Here is a 9,513-nt window from a genome sequence, read left to right as displayed (position 1 = left end):
CCTAGCAAGCACAAGGCCCTGAGTTCGGTCCTCAGCTCTGAAAATAAATAAATAAATGAAATGGCATGTGACTGGAGAGATGGCTATGTGCAGAAGACCACTTGCTACAGAGTCCTGTGGACCTGAGCTTAGATCTTAGCTCTCAGGTAAAAAGACAGGGGTGGCTGTACCTTTGCTGGTGCAGGAACAGAGACAGGAGGATTTGCAGGAACTTGTTGGCTACCAGCCTAGCTCCAGGGTCAATGAGAAACCATGACTCAAAGAAATAAGGCAGAGAGAGATAGAATAGGACATATCATGCTGACCCCTGGTTTCCACTATCGGAGTCAGGTGCACATACATCTGAACATACATCTGAACATACATCTAACATACATCTGCATACATCACATTCATAGGATCACACACAGAGACACACATAGAAATACAAATCGACACAATTTATCTTGTCTGAGGGGAATGACTGCCTTGTGTCAACTAGTTGCTAATCCAGAACCACTCAGACACACGATTCCCACTTCCCAGATGGGATGACAGAGGTTCGGAGACACCAGGGGGAGTCTGCTAGGTCCGGAGAACTATCAGGTAAAGCCATATTCTTATCTGGTCTTTGTCATTCTCAAGCCAGCATTCTTGGGTAGTGATCTCATGGCCTCCTGCAATTTCTCTGAAAAAAAGTTCTTCCCTTCTCTGGGATTTAGTCTGTGCCTAGAAGGACAAGGGCTAACATAATGACTACGTTCTCTTTAGGAAGGAGCTAGCATCTGTTTGTGGTGACAGGTGAAGCTGCTGCTTGTGGGAATAACCTGAGGAGGGAAAGGGCCCTTTAAGAGATTTCAGTCAATCTGGCAGTAGCTTTGGTGGCTGGTAGGTGCTTGCCAGCTATTAAATGGTTCTGAATCTATGAAGATTTGTAATTTCCTTCGTGGAAGAGCTTTGCCAGCGAGACAAAGCCACGTGACACAGTCCCTGCACACATTGGCATAGGCTGGTGCTTTTTTTTTTTTAACTGATGCTTGAAACCAGCCAGATTAGTTTGGTATTTCATCTTTTGGCCCAATACACAACCTGGCATAGCTCACGGTACCCCTGCCATGTCCCAAAGTTCACAGTTCCAAATCAGCCAGCCTGTAATTACATCGGGAGAGCCAGCTTTATTCTCTTGGTGAGCAGACTGATGGATCTGTTTGGACTGCATGCCCTTAAGCTCTCTGCAAACCTAGGCTGACTTCCTGGTGTTCAGGCAGGTTCTGCTCCAGATCCTTCGGTGTGCAGGTGACTGCCCACTGTGCAGGGCTGCTGAGCCCAAACTGGTTTCCAAACCTGTTTGGCTCCTCTGCAGAGGTCTCTAGCTGTCCCTAGGGAAACAAAGCACCGGGCTGGGGTGGCCTAAAGCCTCGGGATCATCTGGCACTTAGAGTGAGCAGGGAGGGCAGAAGCTGCGGAGGCAGAAGGCCTACTGAGTCTCCTAGTTGCCTGGTAACTTGGCTTTTGACTCTTGCAAGGCAAAAGGTGGGACCTGGGCATGCGGTTGTCTAACTTCCTGCCTTCTCTTCAGTGGTTGAAAGTAAGGCTTTGAAGAAGCAGGTTTAGGTGCACAGATCGAGTCACACAAAACTGACATTTACCACAGGGCAAAAACTACTGGTTCCTTGAGATTTTATTAAACGTGACTGAGTGGGTGGATGCGAAAGGGGCGGAGCTACTTTGTAATCCTGCTGCTCCTATTGGACTGGATGTGAACTATGCTGGGGGCTGGGGGTGGGGTTTCCGTGTAAACCCACCTTGTGTCATTGGCCCAGCTGAACATTTCCCAAGATGCTTTCTAGAGCATTCCCCAGGAGGGAATCTTTTTTGGATTCCCGAATAGATGCTTTGACGGTGAGTCGGCCTCATGTGCCTTCCCCACTTTGAATCGGATGGTTTCCGTTCCTGAGGTCAGCATAGCTGCTACGTCTTCATGGCTCTCTCTCTGCTTTGATCCTGGCTGAAGGGAACTCTTGCAGCTCATTGCTCACTGTGCTCTGGAGCCTAGGTCATTCTTGGCATAGGATGGCCTTTCTTCTTCCTCCATGCCTGTCTGGTCTGCACCTGCCTGTTCAGTGCTGGGCACCCCTGAGAACGGTCTCACCTCTCTGTTGTTTTGTGCTGCCCCCCAAACACAGTCTGGTCCCCAATGCATAGATAATGTGGTACAGGGGTGCGGTATTAAATATTTTCCCTTGTGTCCTGAGTCTTCCCAGAACATTCAGCAATGCTGAGTACCACCCTAAGAGCTTCACAAAGTATTAACTCATTTAATCATCACAACAAGAGGATGAAGTAGGCCTCAAGCCGATCTCTATATTGTAGATGGATGTTGTGGTTTAGATCTAAAGTATACACGCAGGAGATTCACGTACTTGGTTCTTAGTTGGTGGCTCTTTTAGGGGGTGTCTAGACCTTGAGTGTGCTAGTTTCATAAGTGGATAAATTCATCCTAAATGGAGTCAAAGGAGATGGGGCCTACTAGATGAAAGGCTTCTTCTAGCTGTAAGCCTTTGAAAATATAACTCGCCCTGGATCCTTCTTCCTCACTTCCTGTTTTTCTAGTGAGGTGAACATTCTTCTCTCTCACGTGCCCCTTGGCTCTTAATAGTCCGTTTCACCACACGCCAACAGCACGGTCATAGACAGTTTTTGAGGACGAGATCCCAAACTAACCTTTCTGTTTGCATTTTGCTTTTGCATTTGCTCAGGTGCTTTGGCAGTGATGGAAAGTTCACTCACGTGGCAAAGAAACTGTTGAGGGCCTAGCTGTGTGGGAATTTGAACCCAGGAAGTCTGATCCTGTGTCTGAGCTTCAGACAGCTGTCTGCGGTCATACCCACCACCTTTTTATTGAATAAGTGAACACACTTCTGACATCGCCCTTACCTTAAGCTGGGAGTCCTTATAAGCTCCAAGTCCAATGAACACAACTAATCGGACTAAACGAAGTCTAAATACCTAGAAGAGATCGCACAAGCTGAAGAAGGACCGGGTTGGAGATGATTCTTGTCCTGAAGGGTCCCTGGACCCAGCAGGGGTTCTCAACCTTCCTGATGCTGTGACCCTTTACTATAGTTCCTCCTGTGCTGGTGACCCCCAGCCCTAAAATTATTTTTGTTGCTACTTGATAATTGTAATTTTTCTAATTTTTATGAATCATAAATCCAAATATCTTACACGCGGGATATCGAATGTGCCATCCCAGAAGGGTTGCGGTCCACGAGTTGAGAACCACCGGACTATAGCCACAGGCTTTGGTCCCTGACTTTTCAAAGGACAGGGCTAGAATAGAGGTGCGATCCGGTATAATACAGACATCATGGAAAGCAACTTTTAAAGACCTGCCACAGGTGGCCATAGGTTGGTCAGACATCAGGAACCTCGCGGTGATGAGGAACCATGATGGGCTCTGTAACTTGCTTTTCAAAGAACTCTAATTTATGTATTTCGTTTAAGTTCATGCATTTTTAAATCAACATATTAAAATAAGTATTTTTTAAAAATCAAAACACGTAGTCTGCATGCACTGGGGCGAAGTTCTCAGAAATCTCGGAGGCCCCACGTTAGCCTGTGGTTTCCCATGTGAGGTCTTGTTTGATGACAAACAGCACCAGAGAAGGTAAAGCTGGGGTCCTGCGACTTTCTCCAGCCTCCCTGGCGACTCCAGACTCACCGGGTTTGCCTCCTCTCTGGCTACTCTTACCCTTCTGTTGTTTCCTCTGCATCTTCCAACCGTGAAATATAGGGCTAACCTTGGACACAGCTTTTGAACATCTCCTGCTACACTCAGTTTCATGGTGGGGGATTTCATTCCCTTGGTTGTAAACCACAATTTTATACTGATAACGTGCACATGAGGAACCCGTTATATTCTGTCTCTTTGTCACAGAACCGTTAGTATCTTGGATGGTGTTTGGTTATCTAATGCTTATTTCACACCTAAGTGTGTGGGTCTGGGCTTCCAGACAGGGTTGTTGCTCTGTCTTTCCTTTAGGAATATACTTTTAGTATCCAGGCCAAAGGTCAGAGGCCATCTTTGACTCGACACTTCTCCTTACACAATGCCTGGGGTTGTCAGAACTCCAATTGTTTCTGCTTTTAAGATACAATGTAAGAACCTTGCCTTTTCTTCCACCACCGCTCTCCTGGCCCGAGCACATCAGCTGATAGATTGCACTGGCCTCTTGCTCAGTTTGACATTTCTTCCTATGCTGCCCTTCACTCTGTTCTATGCACAGCAGCCAGAGTGAGTACACAGTGGCCACACCATGACCCTCCTCATTCAAAAAGCTCTGAACCCACCTCTGAATTTATGCTGTGCCTTGGGGTCTTCCTCAGCTGTCTCCTCCATTCCTCCAAGTGTGTGCTCAAAATTCCCCTGACCAGTCTTTGAGGACACAGATCTGCTCAACCCAACTTGACAGTCATGCAGTGAGAGCGTGTTTTGGCACACCATGTAACAACGGTAATTACTATTTGAGGGTTTGCTACACTTCCCTGTTGTCTTCGTCTACTAGGGGTTTCTACCTCACTTCAGATCATATTGTTCCCAGATAAAAGGCACAGAAACCTTTACATGTATAAAATGTGCTTAAAATCACGAGATGCGCAGACTCAACCCTCTGTGCTAGTTTGTTTCCTTTCCTATGGTGAGCAGGGAGACATCATGTTCCTCCCGGGCTGCCCCTACTCCATCAGGCTGGCCCTCCTGAGCATGAGCTCACTATTCACCCACCCCATGACAACTTCCTCCTTCTTCCTCTCTCTCCCTCATGGTACCTTCCTGAGACCTTGAGCCCAGGGAACCCTGGCTCTGCCACTTGACTTTTGCCTAACCCAGGCTGAAGGCGTCTTTTTAAACCCATCAGGCTAATAAACCAATCAGGTTAATACTCTTTATTAACCTATCATGTCTATGTGAGGATCTCCTCATTGGGGGCCACCAGATCTTGGGGGACCAATATTTAACATTCAAATGCATAACAGCACCAGACCAACCGCCAACAGCACCACACACAGCATCTCATAAATGCCTATCATCTCTATGTTGACATTTTTTTAAACCAAAAAAAAAAAAAAAAAAAAAAAAAGTGTTTGGGCAGTGCTGGGGATGGAAGGCAGGCCCTTACAACTGATAGGTAGATAGTCTTCCCCAGACTTCTTTTGGCTTTTTATTTTGAGATGAAGCCTCACTAAGTTGCCCAGCCTGGCCTCGAACTTAGGATGTTCCTACCTCAGACTCTGAAACACTTGGGACTATAGGTATGAATTACCAGCCGAGTCAAAACAAATTTTTGGCTTTTGGGTTTACTGGGTCTGTATTCCAGGCTAGCCTCCAACTGGTAGTCGTCCTCCTGCCTCAGCCCCTGGAGTGTTGGGATTATAGATGTGTAAAACCACACCCAGCTTTTGCATGTTTCCGAAAGAGTCTTACTTTGTAGTCTAGGCTGGCCCAAAACTTACTAGGTAGCTCAGACTGGCCGCGAACTCCACAAACCTCTTACCTCAGTCTTCTGAGCGCTGGCCCATACCCAGCTCAAAGGAAAGAGGGAAAGCAAAGAAGCAGTTTTTTTGTCACTCAAAAGTGACACTCCTTGGCTACCCTATCCACAACCACAGTGTAGTTCTAGCTCTTCTTGCCGTCCTCTGGGACTTCACTTTCTCCCCGAACACCTGATCCTATATGCAAGCCTCACACTCTCCTTGATGCAAAGGCGCTGACATAACTGTGAACTAACCTCATAGAGTCGTTACCAAGACTGAAGGATACATGTGCTTGCTTAGGCAGACTACATCCCTCCCAAGGAGGCCTGAATATCACTGTGCCTCGGACACCCCGACTCACAGAGCTCAGTGTTTTGTGTGCAGTGGACACCAGTCCTCGTGGGCTTTTTGTCCTGGGGAAGAGGAACCTCAATTAAGAAAATGCCCCTGACACATTCCCTTGTAAGCAAGTCTGGAGTGCATATTCTTGGTTAACGATGGATGCTGGTGAGACCGCCCCATGGGGAGAGGGTGGTGCCCCTCCTGGGTAGGTGGTTCTGGGTTGTATAAGAGAGCAGGCTGGGCAAACAGGCAGAAGCCAGTAAACTGCTCCCCTCAGGGCTTCCATTTTAGTTCTTGCCTCAGCTTCCCTCAGTGGACCATGAGCTGGGATGCAAAAACCAAAGAAACACTCCCTCTCCCCCACACGTTGCTTTTTTTTTTTTTTTTTTTTTTTTTTTTTTTATCACAGCACAGAAACCCCAAGGCAACACCCAAGATGGCATCGCCAACATGCCTCTGCTAGTCTTTGTTCGGAAAGTCCACAGTATCTGAAGACGATGTCTACATAAGCATTTATTTAGTTTTTAATTTAATGTTGTGGTTTTGACACCTGATAGCATATGCTGGCTTTGAACTCATGACCTTCCTGTCTCTCTGCTCCTAAGTACTGATTATAGGAGTGTGCCACTAGGGCCTGACCACTGAGCATCTGCAGCTCAGCTCCAGGCCCTCCCGGGTCCTTCGTGAGGCCTCTCTTGATTTGGAACAATGACGCAGTTCATGCCTTCACTAACAGTTCTGAAGAGTAGGATCTTTTTCCCTGAGGATAAAGCTGTTTCAAAGAAGTGAACCCTTTAGAGTTTGGTGACCTATAGTGCCCTCCGAGGTGCTGATGTGATGGGATGAATTTTGTTCTCCACATTTTCTGACTGGAGCAATTTGAGAGACCACGCTCTCTTCTGGGTCCCCATGTCATGTTCTCATCAGCCTTTTCACAAATTAATCTGAATAAAAGCAGCTTCCCCTCAGCCACGAGTTAAAATGAGACTCGGTTCACATGGTTATTACTTCACCGTGTCTTTACACACGTCCCTCAGTGCCTTTTAATTATATATAATTACTAGGGAACAGGGAGTAAAATCTGTTTAATCTAAAAATGAAACATGCTAAATAGACAATGTTTCCAGTTCCTGTTTTCTTCCGTGTTTAAAGGGGTGGCTGTAACTCAGTATGACTGGATTCACATAGCTAGCTCTTCCAGAAGGAGAGGCTTAATGTGAATAAGCACTATTTATTTCATGGGCATCCTATTTCTGTTAAAGACTGTCCTGTAGTCTATCTACTCCGCAGATGACATCTGGGGAGCCATTATTTGAAACGCCAACATTTTTCCTTTTGATAGAATAGTTGCAATTAGCCCGGAGTGTGGAGGTGCATGCCTTAGAGGGAGGTGGATCTCTGTGAGTTCAAGGCCAACCTGCTCTACAGAGCGAATTCCAGGACAACCAGGGCTACACACAGAGAAACCCTGACTCAGGAAAAACAAAACAAAACAAACAAACTTTTTATTTTACAAAAATAAAAAGTTGTGAAACTGCAAACAAGCTAAAATTAATGGTAGATATTGTGACTTTGATAGGATCTGTTTTTACTGCAGTCTGTGTGTGTGTGTGTGTGTGTGTGTGTGTGTGTGTGTATGTGTGTGTGTGTGTGTGTGTGTGTGTGTGTGTTTTCTGATGGGGAGGAATTGTATTTAAGTCTGCCACAGTGATCGTATTAAATGTTCCGGGGTGCCACTGCCCAGCAGTCAAATCTCAGACCCTAGAGACTGTCTTGGTAACCTGCTTCCGGCTTACCTTTTGTTTCCTGGATAATTCATGTAACTTCTGCGTACTCTGTATCTACCTCTCGATGGCCTGGACACAACAGAAGCCACCTGAGAGGGTTATTAGACTCTGTTAGACTCAAATGCGGATGTAAAAGGCTTAGAATAGACTCCTTCATGAAAGCCTTATGTCCTACGCTCCCTGACCTGCCTACTATGCTCTCTGTTCAGGGCAGAGAAGCAGAAATTTATGCCTGCAGTCCTACAGTCAAGTCATGGCCCTGCTGTTCATTAGCTGTGTGGTATTTGAGGAATTATACAACCGATCTGGGCTTCAATGTTTTCCATCAACGAAGTAGGATCTAATGACCATTCGAAGAACTGTTGGGCCCATTCGGCCAGATGATACATGTGAGTTTGGGGCACAGGAAATTGATCGAGACCACGGTTAAGTTCTGACTCTTCTGACCCACCCACTCCAGAGCGTTCATATGGCTTCTAACCATAACAAATTCCTAATAGAAGACAGACCCAAAGCATGTGACTTTAAACACAGTAGAAGCTTAGTTTTCTTGTGAAAGTCTGGAGGAATCCCGGATGTCCTCAGGGCCGCTGGTACCTAAGTTACTTTTGCTCTGTGAACTTGCCTAGGAACCCAGGGTGCTGTGCACCACACACCCTCGATAAGCAGCTCCCAATATCGCTGCCATCCTTGTGTGCCCTTCAGGGGGGAAGCTGAAGGAAGACTTGTGATGTACGAGGACCCGGGTGCACTGCTTCTGTAGTTCACAGGACAGAAAGTAACCACGAGGCCATGTGAGTGGAGGCTGAGGACGCAGTGCCGCAGGCCACACAAAAGAGGACAGGGGACTTTGGGTGAACAGCTACCAGACTTAAAAATACTTTTTACCTGTATTAAGAACCACCTTGAATCAGAGGCCTTTCTTCATCAGAACATCCCAAGTTTATATACTGTGTGGACACACGGGAGCAGGAGGAATCATTTTCAAACTGAACTATGTGACCAGGAATGCTATTTTTCCCCCAATTAACTCAGACTTGGTCTCCAGTGAATCTGAATGGAGCAAAGAAATTAATTTGCGTAGGTTAGGAGGTTGAGGGAGGGATTCCAGGTCTCGGCCAAGTCACCCCTTTCAGCAATTCAAAAGCCAGGTTAGCAGAGTCGTTTACTGCTGGCACAGAGAGCAGGAGGCTTTCGATCTTTCATTCATATTTTACATTGTGGATGCACATCAGTCTTTTCTCAAAGATAAATGCCGCTTCTAAAGTAAGCCTCCTGCAGGACACTTGATTTTGTAGCTCTTTTTCATTCTCTGACAGTTTCGTAAATATAAATCACGTTATGTTAGCTGTTCATACCTCTGTGACCCTCTCTCGCCACACCCTTCTCAGAGGCAACCCTTTATTTTTTTCCGTCTGTCTCCTAAGTCTCCATATATTCTTCCATTGCTGCTGAGTTTAGTTTCGGATCGTTCGCATAACCATGAACGGAGAACGAGTTACGGAGCACAGAGAGCTTCTCGGTGGCTACAGTACTGAAGAAAATGCTATTCCCCTCTTCCATAAAGCAGGCCTCTTTTTTTTTTTTTTTTTTTTAAATAATCCAAGTTTCTAATTTTTTTCCGTTAAAGGTTGTAGCATATTAGAGAACACGTTTCTCCTTAGGTACCACTGGCAGCTGGGAGGATATTTCGCTGTAACCAAAGAATTCCAGATGAGTTAAAATAATGAAGAAGGCAACGAGACAACAGCCTCAGCATGGCCAGCAGTTGTGGAGTCTTACGGAATACCAGGCCCCTCTCAGGACCGGTGTGCACGACCTCACTCAGTACTGCGACAGCATTCTAGGGCAGGTATTACAGGTAATCACC

Source organism: Rattus rattus, chromosome 1, assembly GCF_011064425.1.
Source record: "Rattus rattus isolate New Zealand chromosome 1, Rrattus_CSIRO_v1, whole genome shotgun sequence".
NCBI lineage: Eukaryota > Metazoa > Chordata > Mammalia > Rodentia > Muridae > Rattus > Rattus rattus.
Note: the sequence above shows the minus strand (reverse complement) of the source record.